Genomic DNA, 16,959 nt, shown 5'->3' on the forward strand with positions numbered 1-16,959 from the left:
AGTTGTTCAGAGGATCAATCGGGACACAAGCTGATTGAGACCAGTTTATACTAAGACCGGCATGTTTACCAAACTGATCAAATACTTGAAAAATCTTAGAAAGTGATCCATGTGAACCCACAAACAGCATAATATCGTCTGCATATAGAGCAATGTTTTCCTCATGAGTACCATACCTAAACCCCACAATATATTTATCTTGCCTGATCATATCGGCGATTGGCTCCATAGCTATAGCAAATAGCCAATATAACCCCTCTGCCAATATATATGCTATCAGAATATTCTCCGTTTACACTCACCCTTGCGGAAATTGGTATCAAAAGCCTTTGAGGGATCTATGGTTACAATCATCCGTTCTCCGCAATTTGTGGGTTCAAACTGGGTATTCACAAAATATCTCATAATGTTATCAGTTGTAGTTTTTCCTGACATGAACCCCGCTTGATCCTCATGAACAAGAACCGAAACCACACTCCTGAGTCTAGTTGCCAAAATCCGAGCTAATATTTTATTATCAGTATTAATTCATGAAATAGGACGATATGAGTCCGGAAAAGCTGGATCCTTTCCGGGTTTCAAAATAAGTGTGATTAAAGCTTCTCGCGGGGTATCTGGCAATTTCCCTATCTGCTTCGAGGTCTCCCACATCATAAGCTATTTCGGTATTAATATTTCTTTATATTGGGCATAAACCTCAAACGGAATACCATCTATTCCTGGGGCCTTGTTCTTTGTTATCCTAGATAATGTATCATTCACTTCTAAAGGCGTTAAAGGAGCTTCCAGGGACTTACATTAATCTATTGTTAGCCTAGAAATAATAATTTCATCCAAAAATGTAGTATCTGTTCCGAGCTTTTATTTATTTTACTGCTATATATGTCTGCAAAATATTCTTTAAGCAGTTCTATTTTAGCCATTTGTTCAGTAATTTTATGTCCACTTACTAATATATTGTTGTCCATATTGCTTCCTTTGCTGGCTGGATTCATTTTTCCATCACATTATACACCGCTCATTTCCATGGTTACGACCACCCTGCAATCCATAAGTGGTGGTCGTGCTTGCACACTATAGGATAAAGCACTAGCCTATACGCGCTCCAATGGTCTCGGCCACCAGAGAGGCTGACAATTTTTCCTATGATGTGCAAGCACGACCACCACTGATGGATTGCAGGGTGGTCTGTAACCATGGAAACGAGCGGTGTATAATGTGATGGAAAAATGCATCCAGCCAGAAAAGGAAGCAATATGGATAATAACTGTATGTTAGTATACGAGACGGTCGTGCGGAGGTCAGTTACCTCCAAAGACAGACCTGCCAGTGAAGAAATAGGATCCATGGCTGCACACAAACAAAAGAAAAAATGATGGTTTAGGCGGTTTATAATGTCACGCTTCGGTGGGGGAGGGAAACACGACACGGAGCATAAGAGGGAAGGGGGGAACAGGGAATCAGGCCTGAAAACTAGGGAAGGAAGATGGACACCTCCTAGTAAAACCCTAACCAAAATCCTGACTGATTGCCAGTATGAAAAAAAAAAATGGCTGCACAAAAAAATAGAAGCTCTTTGCGCACATTTTTGATAAAACGTGTGTCGGGCCCATCTACCAGGCATCAAGGTGGCTTCCGCAGATGGGTACCTAACACTAATATACCAGTATGAACAGACCCCAGGTACTAATGGCAGGGATGAGACCACCTGTTCCTCCAAAAGGAAGGACGAACAGGAGTCTCCTTCAGGCCGAATACAAACAATAGGGAAATGCAACACACAAAACCCAAACAAAATACAAAAGGGAAGGGAAAGACTTAACTTCAAAGGGGCTATGTAAGCCCTAGGAACTCCGCCGAGATCCACACACCAGCAATCCACAACTGAAACTGAAGCTATAAACCGCACAGCATTGTGGGAGAAGCAACAATACATAAGGAAGGTTAAAAGACCACATTAGCAACACCTGAGGCAATGGGTGTGGCCATTACCAGAAACAACACAGACGCCTATTGATCCACAAGGAAAACCTGTCAGATCAAACCAGGTGTTGCCAGTCTCACCAATCTCCTGCCGCCTGTCGCGGGAACGTCCGTGAGAGCAGCACGGCAAACATGCCGAGAGGTGGCCGGACAAAAACGACAGGGGACTTCCGGCAGGACGGTGGGCTAGCGTTAGCACGGATGGGGCAGGCTGTTCCCCCACCGGAACATCCTGCCGGACCCTGCTACTGCAAGTGTTAAGTAGCTTAAATTCTGCCACATGTATGTCTGTGCATTTTGCTGTGAGTGTCTGCCATCATACTTCATCTTTAATATTTCTGTTATCACTGTGAGGGCTCATGAACACAACCATTGGATGTTTTGCAGTCCACAAATTGCGGATCTGCAAAACATGGATACTGGGTGTGTGCATTCCATATAATGCAGAACAGAACAGCCTGCCTCTAATAGAACAGTCCTATCCTTGTATGTAATGCTGACAATAATAGGACATGTTCTATCATTTTGCGTAACGAGCATGCGGACATACAGACATGGAGTCATTTCCGCTTTTTGCGGCCCCATTAAAGTGAATGGTTTCACATACAGGCCACAAAAAATTTAAAAAAATGGTACTGACGCGGAAAAAAAAACTAAGTTTGTGTGCAGGAGCCCTAAGATGGGCCCCCAGAATCAGTTACACTGGTGGGCCCTAAGTACCCCAGTCCGACATTGAACATAATGATAAAAGTAGATTTTTATGAAGATATAAAGTGAGCTCCAAGGAAAAAAAAAAACATATGGAAAGAATGTATGAAGCCCTGGAAGGACATACTGTATTTTTCGCCCTATAAGACGCACTCCCCCCCCAAAAAAGTGGGGGCAAAATGGCATTGCGTCTTATGGGGCGAATGCTGCAATTTACACTGATACACCTCCGCCGCGATGCTCCCACTTTATGAATGAAGCAGGCAACGTAGGCGTGTGACGTTGTGAGTTACGCTGCCGCAGCCCGCACGCCCAGCCTCCTGCCTACTACGGAAGATTATAGTAAGTACTACAGGCTGGATTGCACATGATTTCTATAGTTTAACATTGCCTGCAGGTTATATATGATTACTACAGTAAGCTGGGCCCGGTATAATAGAATACAGTGACTGCACCGGGCCCTGCTGCCATTACAAAACCAGATGCCGACCCCCACCCCCTGTATTGGGGGTCATTCACTAAACAGGGACACTGTTATCGGGGGGGGGATCTGTGGATGACACATAGCATAAGATGCTATATATGTGTCATCCACAGATCCCACCCATAGCAGTGTCACGCCTTCCACAGATGCCCCCATAACAGTGCCATCCACAGATGCTCCCATAACAGTGCCATCCACAGATGCCCCCATAACAGTGCCATCCACAGATTCCCCCATAACAGTGCCATTCCCAGACCTCCATAACAGTGCCATCCACAGACTCCCATAACAGTGCGTCATCCACAGATGCCCCCATAGCAGTGCCATCCACAGATGCCCCCATAACAGTGTCATCCACAGATCTCCATAACACTGTCATCCACAGACCCCCATAACAGTGCATCATCCACAGATGCCCCCATAGCAGTGCCATCCACATATGCCCCCATAACAGTGTCATCCACAGATCCCCCATATTAGTGCCATCCACAGATCCCCATAAGTGTCATCCACAGATCCCCCATAACAGTGTGTCATCCACAGATCCCCCATAACAATGTCATCCACAGATCCCCCATAACAGTGTCAGCCACAGACCCCCATAACAGTGCGTCATCCACAGATCCCCCATAATAGTGCCATCCACAGACCACCATTAGTTCAAAATACACCAAAAGCACACCTTTTGGTTCAAAATATTTTTTTTCTTATTTTCCTCCTCAAAAACCTAGGTGCGTCTTATGGGCTGGTGCGTCTTATAGGGCGAAAAATACGGTACTTTTGGTTTAATATCGATTATCTAGGTGACAGATTCCCTTTAAGAACATTTTCCCCCCATAAACTGGTATTGAAAATTGTCAACGAGACAAGTCGGCCGCTCCCCCCTTTTCCCAACCCACGCCACACCCCCTTTTTCCGACACCTCGGAAAAGTGGCGTGAGCGGGGAAAAGTCGCAGATTTTGTTGCAAAGGGCATAAAAACAAAAATACGCCAGAAAGTGGCATAAAAGCAATAATAGATGACCCCGTACATGTTTAAAATGTAAAAGAGGCCTAATTTTTTTATTTTCACAATAGGTAACAGTTACTAGTGAAGAGTGGCATGGGCAATATTCGAATTGGTGATATTTCACAAATATTTTGTAGAGTATTCGTCATATATTCGCAAATAGAGAATTCACTATTATTTTCTTGATTGCGAAAATCGGCAATGTAATATTCGCGTAAAGCGCGCTCAATACAGGCGTGGGTCACTTTTGCAACATTTTCCAAGCTGCTAGAAGTTTTCTGAGACTGGAGAAAATAGTCGGCACGGCAGAACATTAAAAATGGCTTTATATGCAGATAGAGTGCTCTAATATATTCGTGATTGTGCTAATCGGCAATTAATGATGCGCAGATTTTGGCGCAATACGTAAAAGCTGACATTTTAGCAGGTCTGACTACATATTACTGATTGGTGCACTGTGTATTGTTGTGACATCACCGCACTATGTCTGTAGCATGTATGTATGGACAGCAGAACTTATCACACTACCTAACACCCTGCACTGCAACAGCTACACTATATCAGGATATAACCTACACTGACTATCTCCCACTAACTATCTGTATTATATATATGAGCTAACTAACTAATTATCTAATGTAATGAGTGGAAAGCACAGAACACAGCAATGACACTGCTCTCTCTCTCAGAACTTTAAAAAACTGTAGAAAATGGCTGCTGGGGAGGTTCTTATATAGTAAGGGGTAGACAACTTTCCTATTGGCTGCTCAGACAAAGACATTGCAGCCTTCTCATTTGCCCACAAGCAAGAAGCATGGAGGGATCATGGGTTCAGATAAAAAAAAAAATCTATATATATTCGAAAATACAAATATATCTAACTATATTCAAAATATTCGCAAATACCGATATTCGAGATTAATATTTTCTATTTGAATATTCGCGCCCAACACTATTAGTTACCCATTTTCTCCTGAATACAGCAACACCCCATAGATGCTTATATAATGCTGTATTGGCACACTACAAGACTCATAGGGGAACGAGCGCCCAATGGATTTTGAAGGCCAGATTTTGCAGAGGTTCCAGTTCTGTTGCATTTGAGGAGATCCTGAGGTGCCCTCTACACCAGATACCTCCAAGGAGTCAACTAATTTTAGAAACTATACCCCTCAAGGATTTTTTTAAGGGGAGGAATGAGCACTTTTGACACTAAAGATGTTTTCCAGAAATGAATGTGTAGTAGATCGTGGACATTGAATATTTAAGTGGTGCGGAGTATACTGCATGAGTGGTATGCTTCCGAGCAATTCTTTATGCAAAAGACAGATTTTTAAGGGCACACTTCACAGTAAAAATCATTTTTTTCACATCCCCACGCTCTGCATGTTTTTTGGGTCCAACCCTTCCTTGCTGTTTGGGGCACTTCCCCAGAAAAATGTTGACCTTGTACAACATGGGCACCATAACTTCCAGAAGTACTGGGGCCCTCCCCTGCCTGGTTTTGAAAAATTAGGGCCTTGATCACCACCACTTGAAATTGAAGGAAATTTGACGCCTAGCCTATAGATCTAAATAACATGTAAGCCTTGTACAGTGGCATCTTTACAATGGGCATGGCCAGCTTTTTGTACCACACCTTCGTTTTTTGCAAAGCACTGTATGGCCTGAGTACTTGTTCTGAAAGATCACCCATTTCCATGTGCCTATTGCAGTCCAGGATGCAGTCTGGCTTGGGGGTAGTAGCATCTACAGGGGCAGGGAAGCTGCTGTTCCCATGAACAGTGGTCAGTACAAGGACATGCCTCTTGTCCTTGTACTTGACCACCAGCATGTTCTCATTAAGGAGAGCCCCAGTTCGCCCATTCTGAGAGGTTACCCAATTAGGGATCTAGGGAGGCCTTTTTGATTTTTGCAGAAAGCTAGCTCTAGAATTTAGGGACTAAGGGGGTCATTTATTATCCAGAACTACACCTATATTATGTGTATTTCTGGCACACATTGAGGCGCTGAAATCTGCGAGTTTTACCCACTCACACCAGGTCTAAAAAAATGGGCGTGGCGTGGGGGACGTGCCGTGGAAGAACATGGTTTAAATGTAAGCCAGCTAGGAAGCTGGCTTACATTTAGAACTGGCGCTGGATGCGTCAAAGTTATGTAGAGGTCGCCACCTCTTCCTGACTTCAGCGGATTCACCACCAGATATAGGGGGTTATTAAGACAGGCATTTTAATGACCCCCTAAGTCCAACACTATTTTTGCACCTATTTCTAAGACTGGGGGCATTCTGCTGGTTCACTCCTGGTGTCCCTCCCTTCGTAAACCTGAAAGTTGTCAGTGTATCCAGAAGTACTCTCACATAGCTTGTACATTTTAATGCCATACCTTGCTCGCTTGCTGGGCATGTACTGACAGAATTTTACACTTCTTTTAAAATGTATTAGAGACTAATCTACACAGATTTTCTTTTTTTGAGGGGTGGTGAACACACCTCTTGGTGTGCAAACTTAGTGTTGAAGTGGTCAGTGGCGTACCAAGGGGGGAGCGGGGGGGGGGGGCGGCCCGCCCCGGGTGCCACTCACAAGGGTGGTGCCATGACGGAGTCACCCCTCCATCCACTGCTGCACCGCGACGCGACTCCGCCAGGCGCCGGCTTCTGTGGAAGGATTATTGCGGCGGCGCGCAACATGACGTCACGACGCTGACGCCACGCCGCCTTCACGGATCTTTTAAAGAAGCGGAAGGATCCATTACCAGCGGTCGGACGGAGCCTGAGGCATCATCAAAATGTGAGTAAATAATTGTGTAATTAAGGGGTGTGTGTGTGTGTAATTAAGTGGGGGTTTGTAATTAAGGGGGGGGGGGGTGTAATTAAGGGATGTGTGTGTGTAATTAAGGGAGGGGTTTGTAATTAAGGTGGGGAGAAAGGGGGTGTAATTAAGGGAGGAGGTGACGTGTAATTAAGGGAGGGGGTGTAATTAAGGGGAGAAGAGAGGGGGTGTAATTAAGGGGGGGGTGTAATTAAGGGAGGGGGTGTAATTAAGGTGGGGAGAAAGGGGGTGTAATTAAGGGAGGAGGTGACGTGTAATTAAGGGAGGGGGTGTAATTAAGGGGAGAAGAGAGGGGGTGTAATTAAGGGGGGGTGTAATTAAGGGAGGGGGTGTAATTAAGGTGGGGAGGGAGGGGGTGTAATTAAGGGGGGGTGTAATTAAGGGAGGAGGTGTAATTAAGGGGAGAAGAGAGGGGGTGTAATTAAGGGGGGGTGTGTGTAATTAAGGGGGGGTGTAATTAAGGTGGGGAGGGAGGGGGTGTAATTAAAGGGGGGTGTTATTAAGGGAGGGGGTGTAATTAAGGTGGGGAGGGAGGGGGTGTAATTAAGGGGAGAAGAGAGGGGGTGTAATTAAGGGGGGGGTGTAATTAAGGGAGGGGGTGTAATTAAGGTGGGGAGGGAGGGAATGTAATTAAGGGGGGGTGTAATTAAGGGAGGAGGTGTAATTAAGGGGAGAAGAGAGGGGGTGTAATTAAGGGGGGGTGTAATTAAGGCGGGGAGGGAGGGGGTGTAATTAAGGGGGGGTGTAATTAAGGTGGGGAGGGAGGGGGTGTAATTAAGGGGGGGTGTTATTAAGGGAGGGGGTGTAATTAAGGTGGGGAGGGAGGGGGTGTAATTAAGTTATAGTTTTTTGAAGTTGATATGGGGGGGGGGGGGGGGGTGCCAAACAAATAGTTCGCCCCGGGTGCCAAATGCTCTAGGTACGCCCCTGGAAGTGGTCAAGGACTGGCCCTAAACATCTGGTCAAATCTGAGGTCATTGCAATGTAAATTTACAAAATTTACCATTAAATGTACAAAATCTTTAAAGAAAAATCTTTTGAAATAATCCGGTTTCTGTGAAGCCCGCAGTGTCAACTTGGCCACTGCCCACAAACTCCGAAATTTGAGGCTGATAATCCTGAGGGGGTGGTGCCCATATGGGATCACTGTGGTGCGCTGCCTTAGCTGTCCTGGGCCACCTTATTGAGGGTCCCTCATGGCTGGAAGATGATGAGGAGAAAGAGGTGTAAAGGAATGTGTCATCCTCTTCTCCCTCGCTGGCCATATCAGAGGCAATGATAGAGTATGCCTACTCTTTGGGATGAACGGGACAATTTTGTTTTTGTTGGGGTGTATACATTTTATTCTTTCTCAGGAGATGTGTATGTTGTGCTTTCACATGTGAAGAGGCTGTAGTAAATTTTAAATAGAATTTAGGTGAAAGGAAAAAAATTGAATAAAAAATTTTCCTACACAAAAAAAAAAGCATGGAAAACCGAGCATAGATTCGCTAAATAAATGGACTGTACTGATCACTGTTCGGTGGGTGCAAAATCTGTTTTTCTACACTGACACTTGGGGTTCAGGATGACACTGACACTTGGGGTACAGGATAATGACACTTGGGACACAGGGTAATAACAGTGACACTTGGGGTACAGGATAATGATACTGACACTTGGGGTAGAAAATAATGACACTGACACTTGGGGTACAGGATAATGACACTTAGGGTACAGGATAATGACACTGACACTTGGGGTACAGGATAATGACACTTACACTTGGGGTACAGGATAATGACACTTACACTTGGGGTACAGGAAAATGACACTTACACTTGGGGTACAGGATAATGACACTGACACTTGGGGTACAGGATAATGACACTTACACTTGGGGTACAGGAAAATGACACTTAGGGTACAGGATAATGACACTGACACTTGGGGTACAGGAAAATGACACTTACACTTGGGGTACAGGATAATGACACTGACACTTGGGGTACAGGATAATGACACTTACACTTGGGGTACAGGATAATGACACTTAGGGTACAGGATAATGACACTGACACTTGGGGTACAGGATAATGACACTTACACTTGGGGTACAGGATAATGACACTTACACTTGGGGTACAGGAAAATGACACTTACACTTGGGGTACAGGATAATGACACTGACACTTGGGGTACAGGATAATGACACTGACACTTGGGGTACAGGATAATGACACTTACACTTGGGGTACAGGAAAATGACACTGACACTTGGGGTACAGGATAATGACACTGACACTTGGGGTACAGGATAATGACACAGACACTTGGGGGTGCAGGATAATGACGCTGACACTTGGGGTACAGGATAATGACACGCTGACACTTGGGGTACAGGATAATGACACTGACACTTGGGGTACAGGATAATGACACTGACACTTGGGGTACAGGATAATGACACACCGACACTTGGGGTACAGGATAATGACACTGACACTTGGGGTACAGGATAATGATACTGACACTTGGGGTACAGGATGATGACAATGACACTTGGAGTACAGGATAATGACACTGACACTTGGGGTACAGGACGATGACGCTGACACTTGGGGTACAGGATAATGACACTGACACTTGGGGTACAGGATAATGACACATTGACACTTGGGGTACAGGATAATGACACACCGACACTTGGGGTACAGGATAATGATACTGACACTTGGGGTACAGGATGATGACAATGACACTTGGAGTACAGGATGATGACGCTGACACTTGGGGTACAGGATAATGACACTGACACTTGGGGTACAGGATGATGACAATGACACTTGGGGTACAGGATGATGACGCTGACACTTGGGGTACAGGATAATGACGCTGACACTCGGGGTACAGGATAATGACACTTAGGGTACAGGATAATGACACTGACACTTGGGGTACAGGATAATGACACTGACACTTGGGGTACAGGATAATGACACTGACACTTGGGGTACAGGATAATGACACTGACACTTGGGGTACAGGATAATGACACTGACACTTGGGGTACAGGATAATGACACTTGGGGTACAGGATAATGACACTTGGGGTACAGGATAATGACACTTGGGGTACAGGATGATGACAATGACAATTGGAGTACAGGATAATGACACTGACACTAGGGGTACAGGATAATGACACTGACACTTGGGGTACAGGATAATGACACTGACACTTGGAGTACAGGATAATGACACTGACACTTGGGGTACAGGATAATGACACTTGGGGTACAGGATAATGACACTTGGGGTACAGGATAATGACACACCGACACTTGGGGTACAGGATAATGACACACCGACACTTGGGGTACAGGATGATGACACTGACACTCGGGGTACAGGATAATGACACTGACACTTGGGGTACAGGATAATGACGCTGACACTTGGGGTACAGGATAATGACACTCGGACACTTTGAGTACAGGATAATGACACACCGACACTTGGGGTACAGGATAATGACACTGACACTTGGGGTACAGGATGATGACAATGACACTTGGAGTACAGGATAATGACACTGACACTTGGGGTACAGGACGATGACGCTGACACTTGGGGTACAGGATAATGACACTGACACTTGGGGTACAGGATAATGACGCTGACACTTGGGGTACAGGATAATGACACTGACACTTGGAGTACAGGATAATGACACTGACAATTGGGGTACAGGATAATGACACTGACACTTGGGGTACAGGATGATGACAATGACACTTGGAGTACAGGATAATGACACTGACACTTGGGGTACAGGATGATGACAATGACACTTGGAGTACAGGATAATGACACTGACACTTGGGGTACAGGACGATGACGCTGACACTTGGGGTACAGGATAATGACACTGACACTTGGGGTACAGGATAATGACGCTGACACTTGGGGTACAGGATAATGACACTGACACTTGGAGTACAGGATAATGACACTGACAATTGGGGTACAGGATAATGACACACCGACACTTGTTGTATAGGAGATTCTCAGTGAAGCAATGTGTACTATCCTTGACATCCTTTGTGCAGTTTGCATGTGTCTGATTTACTATTCTTTGCAGTCATGGATAACTTTGCTCTCTGTAGGTTTGGGACCCTAAATTCTAGATGGATAAGGACACGCTGTTGTCTTAGAGGCCCCAAACTGAGTTACAGGTTCACTTTAAAGCCTCAGTTAAATGAGTTTTCCGGGTTCACAGCTGATCCCGGACATATCCCCATCTTCACTCCACCGGCCCCTCTAACATGAGCATCGGAGCATTTCATATTCTTGTTTGTTTATATTTTCACACTGCTAGGCAGAGATTTCCGCCTAGCAGTGTTGCCGGTGACTTCACCAGTACTGATGGACGGGCTTTAGCGCTCCCCTAGTCGTTTTACAGGCTAGGGCAGCGCCTGAGCCCACCCATCAGTGCTGGTGACATCACCAGGCTGACTGCTAGGCAGAAGCCTCCGCCTAGCTTTACCCATGGAGAGACCAGTACATGACTGGATCTCTAAAAAAAGCCCTTGCCCTGCACGATTCAGCGCAAGGCAAAGGAGGGCATCAGAGCATGAAATGGGCTGCCTGGGTAAAAATGGGGATTTGTCCGGCTTCAGCTCAAAACCTGGATAACCCCTTTAAACACAAGCTTGATATCCAGTTGTATTGGGCAACCTAGGATTTTTACATAAAAGTAGCAGGACGGCGTCCATCGACAGTCATTGTCCAGTACAACCCTTAGGAGTTAAAGGATATGTGTCACAAAAATGTTATCTGCCAGTTAAAACCAGTAACACATCTCCTTTGTTTCTAATCTCTTTTTATTTTCTGATTGTAGGTTCATTCATTCTATTTCCTGAACATGATTACGGGGCGGCCATCTTTCTTCCGCTGTTCTCTTAACAGCATTTACAAAACATTAAGAAAATTGCTTAAGTTCAGTAAGAAGCTCTTACATTTATCCTCACACAGGCTTATGAAAACCAAGTCATACTTTGCAAATCTATGATTAGAAACACAAGAGACCAAAACTGTAAATGAGCCGCGCGGTTCACGTCGTCTCTTCGGTATTCGCGAAGATAACAACCACTAATGAGAATATTTGGACTCATTAGTCTTGCACTGATGCTAATTATCTACTCTGAACGGGTTGTGAGCCATAAACAACACATTTCGTCAAGGTGTTTGGGGCGTGCGATCAGGGTGAGCCTACCGGGAGAGTGGCCTCGGGGAACCTACAGCACAAACATTTTCCTTATGGTGACGTCACCTGATCCCGAAGCAAGTCTTTTCATTTCCACAAAGGCTTGGGCAAGAAACTGACAATTAATGACCTAGATGAAATCACAGAAATGGAAGGGAGGTCGTGAGGGTCAAAGACGAATGACGAAAATGTGTGAAAAAAAAAAAGCAATAAAATAAACTAGGCCCATAACGACCAAAGTAGTAACAGGACTTACTGCAATGAAATATAGAATTAGCTATGTTTTTATTTATTTTTAATTTAATTTAGGGGTTACAATTACATTTATGTGTATTTAACTCAAATTAATTCCTTGGGTTATTACTTTATTTTAATTTTGTGCTTTATTTTGTATTATTTTATTTCATTTTATATATATTTTTTAATATATTAATTATATATTTTTTGCATGTTTTCTTGTGTTTTTTTTATTTTAAGTTATGTTTGTTTTTTTTTAATGCCTTTGGTGCAATGAGGGCCCTTCTGTGGCCTCCTGTCCTTTGCTGCTTTGCCATTGCCTGGCCCTGTCAATCAGTGAAGGAAGAGGTGGTCACAGAAAGGCGTGGAGCCTGGGTGCAACAAGAGCAATGGTGGCACAATTTTGCATCTCCAAAAAAATTATCATAATTCGGGAACTGAGCCTCAGTACAATAAAATAAAAACAGTGTTTTTATTTTATTAAGTGAACCACAGTTATGTGTCTATGCAGTTTGATTGGGAGGTCGCTTGTTCCCTTTAACATCTTTATTCTAATTGATTGCATTATACTTTTATATGTTCATATATTATTTCTGTATTCTTTTGACACAAGTTGTTACTAGCTTAAAGACCATCCTTTTTTTTATCGGTTTTCCCCACTGCCTGATTAGAACTTGGAAGCCTGGGGAGCTGAGCACAGGGTAGAGGGAGACCCATTTTATTATGCCTGTCATGGGGAGCTCCCCCTTTGCAGTGCCGCTGGCATTCCGCGCGCATAGCGGAGCGAGGACGCGGTCGGCGTCCTCTTCTCCATGGGGACCAGTGGGCGAGGAGGATCTGGCCACTAATGTCCCCTCTGCGTGGCCGGCGTCCTCCGTCCCCTAGACAACAAGCAGCAGGAGAGCTGAGCGCCGATAATGATGATCAGCGCTCGGCTATGTTGGGCTGTGTTATGCGAGTCTTGTGACGCTGACCACGTCATGTGACTCACCAGTCTGGGCTATTTAAACAGGCAGCCTGCTGGCCACAGGTTGCCTGTGATTGGTCTTTCTACCTTCACCAGCGTTCCTATTGTTACCTTGCTATTGTGTTTTGGACCTCGGCTTTGTTTCTGACCTCGACCTTGTTACAGTACCTCCTTGGAAGTGACGTGACTTCTCGGCTTCTGACCGGTTTGTGTTGACCTTGCTATTGTGTTTTCCCTTATGTACCTGCGTGACCTCCTGGCTTTGACCTTTGCTTCCCTGACTCTTTAGGCCCCTGCACGTATCTAAGCTAGGGACTGCTGCCAAGATGTACGCCGTCAGTTAGGACGGGCCGTGCAAGGTAGGGACAGAGGTGCGGGTGGATATCAGGGCTGCATTCTTCCCGCCCCTACGTGACATTGCCGTTGTCTAAGAGATCAACAGCTAGGATCAGTCATTTCAGAATATTGGGATCCCCTCCATAAAAAAACATCAAATTTTTAGTTTATCTAACTTAAAGACCACTTGTAAGCAGATCAATCCCAGTAACTGGGCATACTGTCTGGTAGGGTTAATCCTGCAGATTCAATTTAAACCTGTCTTGTGAAAGACTCTTATTCTTTATGCAAAAGAGCTCATCTTTTCAGTGCTCTGAGGGGCAGGACAGATCTTCATATCTCAGCTTCCTGTGGGTGTGACTAGGAGATGGGGATATTGAGATTAACTACATGTATCTTAAGGATCTGGTAGAGTTAGACTTTAAAGTGATTAGTTAAAGGGAGTCATTTTATCATTACCGTAGGAAGGATTCTTTACAGTAAGAGCAGCGAAGCAGAGAAACGACCTAAAGCAAGAGGATGTGTTTGGCAAAATTGAGAAAAATTTAACTTTAATGTGTTAGAGTAAAAAAAACACAGCCTTTAAAAAAAAAAAAAAACAGCATCACACCAGTCCATGGTGTTACGTCTATGGGTGTGGAGCCACCGCGTCAACCAACAGATTTGAAGTTGGACTACTGCTAAGGGTGTTATCCTGGCAATCCTCTGGTATTCATCCTTCAACTCCTTTACATGGATCCGAACTTCGCTGCAGAGGAACCTCCAAGCCTCTATTTCCCAAAGTAGTCTCTGTTTGGTTGACAGATGACCCACTGGGCTAAATAGATACTGGTGCAGGGCACTAAGTGATCAGGCAAAACTGTGGTCAAGGACAGGGAGAGTGCAAGCAATATAAAAATAGAGCACACCTATGCAGGGAGCTAACAAGCTGCGAAACCTACAGCTCAGTCACCCTACCATAGGAAAAGGTGCTTTAAGTACCCAAAGTTGGCCAGCCATATGCTGGCATGATTATAGCGTGCTTGCGCTGGCCTTTTAAGAGCCAGAGGGAGTGTGTGTGTGTGTGCCCTGAGGGGAGAGGCCTCACTGGCAAGAAGCAGAGCCAGACATCTCTGGAGGCCGAGCCCACCATAAGGAAGCAGAGGAAGACTAGCAAATTTGGGCCATGGGAGCAACAACAGGAGACTCTTCAAAGACTCGAACTGTAGAGAAGAATCCTGGAGGTTATTGGTCAGTGGATCATTGCATTCCCAGGGATGACTGGCCAAGGTGAGTGCTCACTGGACAGGTAAGAAAGCAGGAATGCTATTATTCTCTCCCTTATAGCATGAGGTAAACGAAAGGTGCAGACTTGACGGACCGGAGAAATTGACTGGTGGAGGAGGTTGTACAAACACCGCAGCAGGTGACGGCAGTGCTGGAGCGGTAGTAGTCAAAGCATCCAAGTAGGCCAAAATGGAATGCAGGTACTTTAGGAGTAGCTCCTAGCAACCAAACTGAATAGTTAGCTCTGTATATACTTTGAACAGCCACATATCGGGTGGGTCAGTGAGTTCCATGGCCTGAGCAAACTGCTATGATAGTGGGTGTGGAACCACTAAATCAACTAACAGATTTGACTTTGGGCAAACCTTAAGTGTGTTATCCTGGCAATCCCTTGGTGTTCCACCTTTAACCACATATCTCGGTATCTACTTCCTGGTAGGGGAACTACGGGGCCAATACCTTCTGGAGTAGTCCTTGTTAGACCGACAGCTGGGCCATGGGGGAGATACTAGTGCAGGACATCAAGAGATCAGGCTAAACAGTGGTCAAGTAGAGGCCAAGGTCAGGGCAGACAGGGCATAAGAAACCTAAGAAACAGTCTGGTCAGGTCAGACAGTGGAGGGTTAATACAGAGGTCAGGCTCAGGCGAGGCAACAGAAGGCCAGAATCCAGGAAATGGACAGAAGTTAGTAGATGGGCAGACAAGTTAATACCGCAAACCTTTGCAGGGAACTAGCAAGCTAGACAACATACAGTATAGCTCAGGCACCTTCCCATAGGGGAATGATCCTTAAGTACCTAAAGGTGACCAGCCATAAGGTGGCATGAATTAAGGTGCGCGCATGCTGATCTTTTAAGAACTCATAGGAGAGCATGTGTGCGCCCTACGAGCAGAGGCCTTGCCAGCAAGAAGCCGGCCGCAACTTGCCATGGGAGAAGAGGCTGATAACTTCAGCGCCAAGGCTTGCTGCAAGGAAGCAGACTAAGACCTGTGGGTTTAGGGTTTAGGGTCGGCGGAGCAAGAGCAGGAGGAAGAGTGGACTGACATCTAAGCCTGCCCGAAAGAGCGGATAGGAGGCAGACATAGACCCATGAAATAATATAAGGTCTGTGGGCCGTGATGCATCTCAGTCCTATTCTTATCCTGAGCTGCAATATCAAACTCAGCCGATGGACAAGAGTGGTGTTGTTTCTGGACAAAAGCGGCCATGTTTTTCCAGTCTCATACAATCAATTCAAATGTTCCTCTGGCTTTAGAGCTTTTCTCAGCTTTGCTACTCTTACTGTAAAAAATAATTTTCTATATTAACAATAGAACGACCCTTCACTATAGAGAATGGATGTCTCTGGTCAGTTTTACAGTTTTTGGAATAAAATGGCAGAAGGTAAACCTTGACCCTGGATATATTCATAGATATCACTGACATCACCAGAAGGTGCTTGTGGTCAGAGAGACTCCCTCCATCAACCTGCCTAATAGGACCCAGATCAGCCACATCTTCTAGGTCCACCTAACTATGTGTGAAGCTAATTTTTGGAAGAATTTAATAAATTTTATCTTAAAAAAGGTAATTTTCGGAAGAATTTATGACATAGAACCTTTAAAAAAAATAACGTTTTCATTTTTGGATAGAAGACATTTTAATTTTTTTTTATTTCTTGTCTTTTATCTACTAGGTGGAAAAGTCTTTGCAATAACTATCATAGAAGCTTCTCACATGAAATCACTTTGTAATTGTCAGGTAAACAGGGGTCCCCAGGAGGTGCCGTGTCCTGATGATCAGCCGCAGCCTCCACACCCTGACGAGTTACCGCAAGTGTGGCCCCAGTGGGATCCATTAATCCAGTTGTTTAGAGTCAATCTTAAGAATCCTCATTTAGATCATACAT

This window comes from Bufo bufo, chromosome 3 (assembly GCF_905171765.1).
Source record: "Bufo bufo chromosome 3, aBufBuf1.1, whole genome shotgun sequence".
In the NCBI taxonomy this organism is placed as follows: domain Eukaryota; kingdom Metazoa; phylum Chordata; class Amphibia; order Anura; family Bufonidae; genus Bufo; species Bufo bufo.